The sequence below is a fragment of the Bos indicus x Bos taurus genome, unplaced genomic scaffold (assembly GCF_003369695.1).
Source record: "Bos indicus x Bos taurus breed Angus x Brahman F1 hybrid unplaced genomic scaffold, Bos_hybrid_MaternalHap_v2.0 SuperScaffold_100135, whole genome shotgun sequence".
Classification (NCBI taxonomy): Eukaryota; Metazoa; Chordata; class Mammalia; order Artiodactyla; family Bovidae; genus Bos; species Bos indicus x Bos taurus.
Window position 1 is genome coordinate 1,127,590 of NW_020867067.1, and position 12,306 is coordinate 1,139,895.

The 12,306-nt window shown below is 42.2% G+C and overlaps 1 pseudogene; it reads right to left on the bottom strand.

Moving 5' to 3' along the window:
- Nucleotides 1-12,306, bottom strand: part of LOC113888437 — a 129,924-nt pseudogene that overhangs the window by 63,617 nt on the left and 54,001 nt on the right.

Here is a 12,306-nt window from a genome sequence, read left to right on the forward strand (position 1 = left end):
CAGATAATGTATTCTCTGTGTTATTAACATATAAGAATTAAAATGATAGCATATGTACGCCTGCTTATTTAACAAATTTTGTAGTTTAAACCACTATCATTATTTGAAATTCAAGTATATGCAACTTAGAAGTCATTACTCACCCATTCCAAAGCACAAGCCTTTATTACTTCTTCATATCGTTCCTTTTCATATTTAGTCCCAAATGTTACTCTTCACAGTTCCTGGAAACACCCAGGGCTGCTGAGAAACATATGTGATCCTCCCAAGCATGCTGACCTTCCCCTGGCTCGGGGGCAGCTCCCCCAGCAGATCTCTTAACAGTGACGACTGCAATAGACGGCAACATGCACACGTGAACAGGCAGCACTAAAGAGGGAACACAACCCAGAGTACAGCCAACCCCACCCTGGTGCTTGATACATGTTTCCTTCAGAACAGAATAAAGTACAGCTCTCTCAATTGAGACAAAAAAAAAGAAAAGAAAAGAAACTAACACTAATGGTCAATGAAAATGACTGATAGGAATATATTAATAGTATAAACAATCTACTCTGCCGGAGTATCCCCTCAAATGAAATTCTACTCAGCAAAGAATAATTGAGAATGCTTAACATCCTTCTCTAGCAGAGCCAGGCAGGATGTGTATTTTATGTATCTGATGTTTTTGCAATTATTCCTGCATCTGGTATCCTTCACTTGACAAATACTTGTTCTTAAAAAGCTATGTGTGAAGAATATAGCCAAAGATGATTAACTGAAAGAACTCTGAAGTGAGTTGTGTCTGCAGAGCAAAAGCCCATCATAGAGGAAATCAACACCCTTCATGTACACATCCCACATTTTAAAAAATAATTAAATTAATTAATTTATTTTTAGTTCTTTTTTTTTTCATTTATTTTTTACAATGTTGTGTTGGTTTCTGCCATACCACAATTCTAATTTTTTATTTATTTTTGCTTCCACTGGGTCTTCATTGCAGTGTATGGATTTTCTTGTTGAAGAGCACAGTCTCTAGCAGGCAGGCTTCAGCAGTTATGGCCCAAGGGCTCAGTAGTTTCAGCTCCCAGGCTCTAGAGCAGAGGCCCAACAGCTGTGGTGCATAGGATTAGTTGTTCCACAATTGCAAAGTGAGAACTTCCCAGACCAGGGACCGAACCTGTGTCTCCTGCATTAGCAGGGGATTGTTTTATCACTGAGCCACCAGGGAAGCTCACATCCCACATTAGGTTTCGGTATTTTGTTGTTTCAGACCAAGTGCATGTGCACCTTTCCTTTCAATCTTCAACATCACACAGATGTGGCGTGTGTGTATCCATACCATCAGAGTGCTCATGACACTGGGCTGAAATAATATGTCTGCATATCTGTCTCGCCCCTGAACTTGGTTGCCTCTGAAAGGCAGAGAGTCAGGATCTTGCTCACATCTGTACCTTTATCTCCAGCACGTGGTTTCACATTCGCTACATGTGTACTGATGGGATCACGTCAAGTCACAGAAGGAAATGCTCAAAGCTTCCAGGAAGAGCCTTTATGACCTCCAGACTTTCTGGAAGGGCCACTAAGATGAAAAGAAGTCCTCATTGTCTCTGTCTATCCTGAACAGCTGTCACATAGATAATTTTCTTCACTGAGACGTCCAAATTCCCCACAGGCAGTTCCTAACAGGGCAATGTGAAGCACCAAGAAGGAAAAGACAGTGGGGGTTTATCCTGATTTATTTGGCCATGAAACATTCTGGTAAAATGAATGTCTCATGGAACACACCTAGAGAGATGCTGTTCTAGATACACTCAGTGCAAACTAAGTCACACACAGATCTGGGCTCAATTCTGAGAATTTAACAGGGGATGTGGTGTTGCATCACCATAACTTACCTTTCCTGCTCCCATAGGTCCAACCACTGCTAACATTTCACCAGGTCTGACAGTAAAGGAAAGTTTTTGTAGGGTTGGCGTCTCTGATGTCTACAAATTAAAGTTTTTAATTTAACTTACACATTTTAATAAAGTAACACAAGTTTTTTTTAGAAAGTGGAAAATATAACAATAATCAACATAATTTTACTGGATTCACATATGGACAGAAGAATGTTTGAATTATTGCATAACTGAGCTCATTTCACATGCTAGCAAAGTAACACTCAAAATTCTTCAAGCTAGGCTTCAGTAGTACGTGAACTGAGAAATTCCAGAGGTACAACCTGGAGTTAGAAAAGGCAGAGCAACCAGAGAGCAAATTGCTGATACCTGTTACATCACAGAAAAAGCAAGGTAATTCCAGAAAAACATCTACTTCTGCTTCATTGACTAAAGCCTTTGATAGTAGAGATCACAACAAACTGTAGAAAATGTTTAAAGAGATGTGAAGACCAGACCACATTACCTGTCACCTGAGAAACCTGTATGCAGATCAAGAAGCAACAGCTAGAAGCAGCATGCAACAACAGACTGGTTAAAAAACAGGAAAGAAGTACGTCAATGTTGTATATGGTCATCTTGCTTGTTTAACTTTTAGGCAGACTACATGATGCAAAATGCCAAGCTAGATGAATCACAAAATGGAATCTAGAATTCTGACAGAATATCAACAATCTCAAACATGCAGATGATGGCAGATAGTAAAGAGGAACTAAAGAGCCTTTTGATGAAGGTGAAAGAGGAGAGTGAAAAAGAGTGAATGTTGGCTTAAAACTCAAAATTCGAAAATCTAAGATCATGGCATCTGGTCTCATCACTTCATGCAAAATAGAAAGGGGGAAAGTGGAAACAGTGGCAGATTTTATTCCAAAGTCACTACAGACAGTGACTGCAGCCATGAAATTCAAAGATGCTTGGTCCTTGGTAGAATAGCTATTGCAAACCTAGACTGTGTATTAAAAAGCAGACATTACTTTGCCGATAAAGGTATGTATAGTCAAAGCTAAGATTTTTCCACTAGTCATATATGGATGTGAGAGTTGGACCATAAAGAAGGCTGAGCAACAAAAAATTGATGCTTTTGAACTGTAGTGTTAGAGAAGACTCAAGAGTCCCTTGGACAGTAAGGAGATCAAACAAGTCAATCCTAAAGGAACTCAATCTTGCATATTCATTGGAAGGACTGATGCTGAAGTTGAAACTCTAATACTTTGGCCACCTGATACAAAGACCCGACTTATTGGAAAAGACCCTGATGCTGGGAAAGACTGAAGGCAGGAAGAGAAGGGGACCACAGAGGACGAAATTGTTGGATGACATAATCGACTCAATGGACATGACTTTGAGCAAACTCTGGGAGATGGTGAAGGACAGGGAAGTCTGGCGTGGTGCAGTCCATGTAGTGTCAAAGATTTGGACATGACTGAGTGACTGAACAACAACAACAGAAATACTGGGGTGGGTATCCACTCCCATGGACAGAAGGTCCTGGTGGGCTACAGTCCATGGGGTCACAAAGACTCAGACACAACTGAAGCAACTTACACTTCACATTTCAGCTCAAAATGTTAGATCTGGGTTTTTAAGAAAAGATGTATTTGTGCTCTATATGTTTTTTAAAGGTGATCCTATTGTATAGCACAGGGAATTATATTTAATCAGTTCAGTTCAGTCACTCAGTCGTGTCCATCTCTTTGCAACCCCATGAATTGCAGCATGCCAGGCCTCCCTGTCCATCACCAATTCCTGGAGTTCACTCAAACTCATGTTCATCGAGTTGGTGATGCCATCCAGCCATCTCATTCTCTGTCGTCCCCTTTTCCTCCTGCCCCCAATCCCTCCCACCATCAGAGTCTCTTCCAGTGAGTAAACTCTTCACATCAGGTGTCCAAAGTAATGGTGTTTCAGTTTTAGCATCAGTCCTTCCAAAGAACACCCAGGACTGATCTCCTTTAGAATGGACTGGTTGGATCTCCTTGCAGTCTAAGGGACTCTCAAGAGTCTTCTCCAACACCACAGTTCAAAAGCATCAATTCTTCGGTGCTCTGCTTTCTTCACAGTCCAACTCTCACATCCATATATGACCACTGGAAAAACCATAGCCTTAACTAGAAGGACCTTTGTTGGCAAAGTAATGTCTCTGTTTTTGAATATGCTATCTAGATTGGTCATAACTTTCCTTTAAAGGAGTAAGCGTCTTTTAATTTAATGGCTGCAATCACCATCTACACTGATTTTGGAGCCCTCCCAAAAAAGTCTGCCACTGTTTCCCCATCTATTTCCCATGAAGTGATGGAACCAGATGCCACGATCTTAGTTTTCTGAATGTTGAGCTTTAAGCCAACTTCTTCACTCTCCTCTTTCAATTTCATCAAGAGGCTTTTTAGTTCCTCTTCACTTTCTGCCATAATACTCTCCAATAAAACATAATGAAAAATAAGCTAAAAAATAAAAGAACAATTTATGCACTTTAAGTTCAACACGTGCTAATTAAAAGCTCTCTTGAAAATGAGAAAAACAGCAACATGTCAATTTCCTCAGGCTGATTTTACACTTAATCTCCATTCATTGCAAAACTTATTCCTGATTCTGACAATTTTTATAACATATTCTCAGTAAATGAGCAAGTCACATTTTACAGTATGTGTAAAATATCAAAAGTTTCCAATAAATCTATGTCCCAGTGGTCTTTTAGCAGTTACAGTTTTGGAATGGAAGGTTTCTTACCTTTTCCCAAGAAGCTGTAAATGCCTGTACATCCACAATAGTTTTACCATTTGATGGCAGCAGAGGGTGGCACTGTGTTATCTCATCAAGTAACAGAAAGTTCTACAGAAAAAGGCAAAATGTAGGTTGTTTATATTGTAAAAACAAAGGACAAACAAAACAATTGCTTCTCTTGAATTTGCAATAAAGGTTTATACCTATCGTTTATACCTACCTATCATTTTACAACTGAATTTTATTAGGTCTTGGTTCACATGAGAAATATTAAATAGTATATAGTATGTGATATACTATTATTATAGTATATGTACATCTAAGTATATAATATAGTACAGCATATATATATATATAATATAGCATATACATACATATATACAGTATGTGTGTATGTGTGTGTGTGTGTGTGTATGTGTGTATGTGTGTGTGCATGTATAAAACAGATAAAGAGTTCCTGGCCATGGGGCTCTCTTTGTTACCTTCTCAACAAGTATACTGGTTCCTCTCTAATAAGAGAATATGGCTTCAAACTCCAGTACATTTAGAACCTGGGCATTTTCACTGTTTTACTTTTGGGTTACCAACAATAAACAGGTGAGCTGGTAGGAAATTATTTCATAAATACTAACTAAATCCCACCACGTGCCAAGCACCATGTGGCACTGCTAGAACTCAGAGAGGAAGGCCCTCCCCAGGACATCAGGAAGCAGGTGGCACAGGACAGGCTGAGAACACAAGACCAATGACAGAGACTCTGAATGCAAACCCCGTACACTCTGCTTTCCCCCTCGTGTGTCAATATCATATCACTACTTGTCATAAATTATCACTTATGTCATCATTCTAAAAAGAAAATAGTCTTAAGTTTCTATCTCTTAAAAAATATTTTACAAGCATCTTTTCACAATCACTGACTCTTCTCCTTAGTCAATGTCCTCTCTCTTCCACAGCAGGAATGGCTGCACCTCTCACTTAGTAGCTATTGATGCAAAGTAGCTGAATAAAACCAAGTCTTATAAACTGCTACAAAGCTGACAAACACATACAAGAAAACTCCTTCTTGCCTTGCAAATGCTATACATAATTCAATGAGAAAAGCTAGAGTGGTAGAGACATTACTTTGCCAACAAAGGTCCGTCTAGTTCAGGCTATGGTTTTTCGAGTGGTCATGTATGGGTGTGAGAGTTGGACTGTGAAAAAAGCTGAGCGCCGAAGAATTGATGCTTTTGAACTGTGGTGTTGGAGAAGACTCTTGCGAGTCCCTTGGACTGCAAGGAGATCCTACCAGTCCATTCTAAAGGCGATCAGTCCTAGGTGTTCTTTGGAAGGACTGATGCTAAAGCTGAAACTCCAATACTTTGGACACCTGATGTGAAGAGTTGACTCATTGGAAAAAACTCTGATGGTAGGAGGGATTGGGTGCAGGAGGAGAAGGGGACAACAGAGGATGAGATGGCTGGATGGCATCACCGACTTGATGGACAAGAGTTTGGGTGAACTCCGGGAGTTGGTGATGGACAGGGAGGCCTGGCATGCTGCAATTCATGGGGTCACAAACAGTCAGACACGACTGAGTGACTGAACTGAACTGAACCCCAGTTAGCTCAAAATGTGACTTTATTTGGAAATTTGCTTGTTGTAAATATAATCAATTAAAGTGAGTTCACAGTGGATTAGGGTGGGCCCTGAATCCAATATGACTGGAGTCTTCATGAGAAATGCAGAGACAGATAGGCATGCAAAAATACAGCTACCTGATGATGGAGACAGAGGCTGGGGTGATGGCTTTCAAGCCAAGGAACGCCAGGGTTTGCCTGCAACTACTCAGAGCTAGCATAGGCAAGAAAGGATGCTTCTTTATCGGATTCAGAGGTATCCTGACCCTGTTAACACTTTGATTTCAGACTTCTAGCTTCCAGGACTGTGAAACAAAACATTCCTGTGGTTTAAGCTACATGTTTTGTGGTACTTTGTATCCGCAGCCTCTGGAAACCCATTCAGAGCCTCACAAGGATTATTGCATGAGAGAAAAACAAATGAACCCTGTAAGCAGCTTTAACCTGGGTAACTCTGGGACCCACAGGCAAACTGAATTCTTACCAACACAGGGGGTGCAACTGAAACAAGCATGTGAGGATGTTTGAGAAAGAAAATGACACATAAATAGTAATTTACTACCTTAAACCTCTTGACACCCCATCTATCATGCCTCAGAGTCATAAATGTGATTGCAAACTTCTACTTAAAAAGGAGAAAGAGTAAAAACTAAACGTGAAAACCGGTCTGCTGGAAAAGAAAGACAGGATCCTTTCATTTCTGTCAAATATCAGCTGACGGAAGATGGGATTCATTCATTCCTTCCTCCTCTCATCCAAGCTCACTGAGAACCTAACACTGAGCACAGTGACTTCTACCCTCCATGAGCCTGTGTCCATCAGGAGGCAGGATGTACTGAGAGTGGTCTGAGGACACGATCACAGGCTTTCAACCACCGCAGCCTGAGTTCTCTCTCCACACCACCTCTCCCATTGTCAGCCAGGTACCAGCTCTCACCTGTTCTGACACAATTCATCTCTCTCCCAATTTTCTTTTCTTCTGGAAACAACATAATTTCAGAATCTCACTCACTATTAGTTATTTCAATAATGCAACGTTTCTTTTGCTGGTTTCTTCCCTAGCCCTCCCCAATACCACTGACCTACCCCAAGACAACTCCCTCCTGATCTCCTTACAGCATCTCTGAGTGTCCACAAGCTTAATACCCACCAGTGACCCACCAGCACCTAAGTCCACACTCCCCAGGTGGCCTCTGCCTGGACACCCTGAGTACTGACCCCACCCACCCTTCCGGCCCATCTCACATACTAACCCTACTGGGAACAAGCTTAGCACATCCCCAGCTGGCACTGCCCTCCCTACCTCTGAATCCCCAGAGGAATACTAAGTCACACAGAGGGGAGACACTACATCATTCATGCACTTATACAGTTGCAACTCCAGCTAAGACTGAGCCTTGCACAGTCAGCCCATCGAGGGCATCAGCTAAAGGAAGGAACAGACTGCACAGCTGTTCAAACCATCCAACCATTGACTGCATGGCTACAGCCTCACATAGTCTAAGCTGACACAGCAACAAGCAAAAGGTGATGAGACAGGCTGGGACCCGGAACCCTCTACGGGAGTGCTTACACCTGGACTAACGTCTCTTTAGCAACAAAATACAAAGAAATCATAAGAGACTAAACACATCTTTACACGTGGAAAGGCACTTATGAACAGTAAGATACAAAAACACCACAAGCCAACTGGCATTTCTGAGCTGCTGGGAGCAAAGCAGGGAACTGTTTACAATCCTGGCACATAGCAACTACAAGACTGGGGGCAGACCACATAAATGACCCCTGTGGCTTAAACTGCCAAGCCTCCCCTACCCTCACCCCACTTAAGGAACCAGCCCACTCTTCTCAAAGAGTCAACACGGCATCAGTTTCTTGTGTCCATACTTTGTGCTGCAGCACAAGCCTCAGTAAAGGCTTGCTTGAATTTCTCGTCTGGCCTATCATCAACTGCTATTGATTAAAAAGACCAAGGGCCCTGGAGAGAAATATATGTGTTATATATCTGGCCGGGAGGCGAGACACAGGAAGAGCTCAGGGACAAGAGAGCCTTCCTCCCCGTTCCTGTCCCTCGTCCCTTGGGAAGCTGAGCTGAGCTTCCTGCCTGGGATTCCATGAGACACCACTGAAACTGCACGGATTTTTCTCTCTCTCTCAAAACTATCTTGAGGGAGTTTTGGTTCCCTCAGAGCAAAACTCTACCAGCAGACGTCATGTCTAAGCCTTGGAAGACTGGCTTCAAGCTACGGATCCAGTGTTAAAATTTTTCTCAGACTTGTTCCTCTCTCCTGACCCCTAGATTGTTTCAGATAACTAACCGCAGCCGGGACGAGCAACCCACGCCCGAGGCCAGGGGCGGTGGCTGGGAGGACCAATCCCACTTCCAATGAGCCGTGGCTGCGTGGGCACAGGAGGGCCTAGAGGAGCTATCCCACATTGAAGGGCAGGAAGGGCGGCAGTGAGGAGATACCCCTCATCCAAGGTAAGGAGAAGTGGCTGTGCTTTGCTGAAGCAGCCGTGAAGAGATAACCCACACCCAACGTAAGAGAAACCCAAGTAAGACGGTAGGTGTTGCAAGCGGGCATCAGAGGGCAGACACACTGAAACCATATACACAGAAAACTAGTCAATCTAATCACACTAGAACCACAGCCTTGTCTAACTCAATGAAACTAAGCCATGCCCGTGGGGCAACTCAAGATGGTTAGGTCATGGTGGAGAGGTCTGACAGAATGTGGTCCACTGGAGAAGGGAATGGCAAACCACTTAAGCATTCTTGCCTTGAGAACGCCATGAACAGCATGAAAAGGCAAAATGATCGGATACTGAAAGAGAAATTCCCCAGGTCAGTAGGTGCCCAATATGCTACTGGAGATCAGTGGAGAAATAACTCCAGAAAGAATGAAGGGATGGAGCCAGAGCAAAAAGAATACCCAGCTGTGGATGTGACTGGTGATAGAAGCAAGGTCTGATGATATAAAGAGCAATATTGCATAGGAACCTGGAATGTCAGCTCCATGAATCAAGGCAAATTGGAAGTGGTCAAACAAGAGATGGCAAGAGTGAATGTCCACATTCTATGAATCAGAAAACTGAAATGGACTGGAACGGGTGAATTTAACTCAGATGACCATTATATCTACTACTGCGGGCAGGAATCCCTCAGAAGAAATGGAGTAGCCATCATGGTCAACAAAAGAGTCCGAAATGCAGTACTTGGATGCAATCTCAAAAACGATAGAATGATCTCTGTTCGTTTCCACAGCAAAACATTCAATATCACAGTATTCCAAGTCTATGCCCCAACCAGTAATGCTGAAGAAGCTGAAGTTGAACGGTTTTATGAAGACCTCCAAGACCTTTTAGAACTAACACCTAAAAAAGATGTTCTTTTCATTATAGGGGACGGGAATGCAAAAGTAGCAAGTAAAGAAACACCTGGAGTAACAGGCAAATTTGGCCTTGGAATACGGAATGAAGCAGGGCAAAGACTAATAGAGTCTTGCCAAGAAAATGCACTGGTCATAACAAACACCCTCTTCCAACAACACAAGAGAAGACTCTACACATGGACATCACCAAATGGTCAACACAAAAATCAGATTGATTATATTCTTTGCAGCCAAAGATGGAGAAGCTCTATACAGTCAGCAAAAACAAGACCAGGAGCAGACTGTGGCTAAGACCATGAACTCCTTATTGCCAAATACAGACTGAAATTGAAGAAAGTAGGGAAAACCACTGGACCATTCAGGTATGATCTAAATCAAATCCTTTATGATTATACAGTGGAAGTGAGAAATAGATTTAAGGGCCTAGATCTGATAGATGGAGTGCCTGATGAACTATGGAATGAGGTTAGTGACACTGTACAGTACACAGGGATCCAGACCATGCCCATGGAAAAGAAATGCAAAGGAGCAAAATGGCTGTCTGGGGAGGCCTTACAAATAGCTCTGAAAAGAAGAGAAGTGAAAAGCAAAGGAGAAAAGGAAAGATATAAACATCTGAACGCAGAGTTCCAAAGAATAGCAAGAAGAGATAAGACATCCTCCTTCAGTGATCAATGCAAAGAAAGAGAGGAAAACAACCAAATGGGAAAGACTAGAGATCCCTTCAAGAAAAGCAGAGATACCAAAGGAACATTTCATGCAAAGATGGGCTCGATAAAGGACAGAAATGGTATGGACCTAACAGAAGCAGAAGATATTAAGAAGAGATGGCAAGAATACACAGAAGAACTGTACAAAAAAGATCTTCACGACCCAGATAATTACGATGGTGTGATCACTAACCTAGAGCCAGACATCCTGGAATGTGAAGTCAAGTAGGCCTTAGAAAGCATCACTATGAACAAAGATAGCGGAGGTGATAGAATTCCAGTTGAACTATTCCATAATCCTGAAAGGTGATGTTGTGAAAGTGCTGCACTCAATATGCCAGCAAATTTGGAAAACTCAGCAGTGGCCACAGGATGGGAAAAGGTCAGTTTTCATACCAATCCCAAAAAGGCAATGCCAAAGAATGCTCAAACTACTGCACAATTGCACTCATCTCACACACTAGTAAAGTAATGCTCAAAATTCTCCAAGCCAGGCTTCAGCAATATGTGAACTGTGAATTTCCAGATGTTCAAGCTGGTTTTCGAAAAGGCAGAGGAACCAGAGATCAAATTGCCAACATCTGCTGGATCATGGAAAAAGCAAGAGAGTTCCAGAAAAACACCTATTTCTGCTTTATTGGCTATGCCAATGCCTTTGACTGTATGGATCACAATAAACTGGAAAATCCTGAAAGAGATGGGAATACCAGACCACCTGATCTGCCTCTTGAGAAATTTGTATGCAGGTCAGGAAGCAAGAGTTAGAACTGGACATGGAACAACAGACTGGTTCCAAATAGGAAAAGGAGTACGTCAAGGCTATATATTGTCACACTGTTTATTTAACTTATATGCAGAGTATATCATGAGAAACGCTGGACTGGAAGAAACACAAGCTGGAATCAAGATTGCTGGGAGAAATATCGATAACCTCAGATATGCAGATGACACCACCCTTATGGCAGAAAGTGAAGAGGAACTAAAAGCCTCTTGATGAAAGTGAAAGTGGAGAGTGAAAAAGTTGGCTTAAAGCTGAACATTCAGAAAACGAAAATCATGGCATCCTGTCCCATCACTTCATGGGAAATAGATGGGGAAACAGTGGAAATTGTGTCAGACTTTATTTTTCTGGGCGCCAAAATCACTACATATGGTGACTGCAGCCATGAAATTAAAAGACGCTTACTCCTTGGAAGGAAAGTTACGACCAACCTAGATAGCATATTCAAAAGCTGAGACATTACTTTGCCAACAAAGGTCCGTCTAGTCAAGGCTATGGTTTTTCCTGTGGTCATGTATGGATGTGAGAGTTGGACTGTGAAGAAGGCTGAGCACCATAGAATTGAAGCTTTTGAACTGTGGTGTTGGAGAAGACTCTTGAGAGTCCCTTGGACTGCAAGGAGATCCAACCAGTCCATTCTGAAGGAGATCAGCCCTGGGTGGTCTTTGGAAGGAATGATGCCAAGGCTGAAACTCCAGTACTTTGGCCACCTCATGTGAAGAGTTGACTCATTGGAAAAGACTCTGATGCTGGGAGGGATTCAGGGTAGGAGGAGAAGAGGACGACAGAGAATGAGATAGCTGGATGGCATCACTGACTTGATGGACGTGAGTCTGAGTGAACTCCGTGAGTTGGTGATGGACAGGGAGGCCTGGCATGCTGCAATTCATGGGGTCACAAAGAGTCAGACATGACTGAGTATTGATCTGATCTGATCTGATATCTGTTCTAGACAGAATCAAATACAGTTTCAGCTTAAGCATGTAACCAAGACATCAATACTCAATGTATATACTTTCAAATAGAAATTCTTCACTTTCAAACAAAAAATAAAGAAAAGGAAAATTATGCCTTAGTGAAGAATTAAATTTATTGAGCACTTGTCCACAAATTATATCTCTGAGGGGGACAGATTTCACAGTCTTCCAACGGTTAAATGAGACC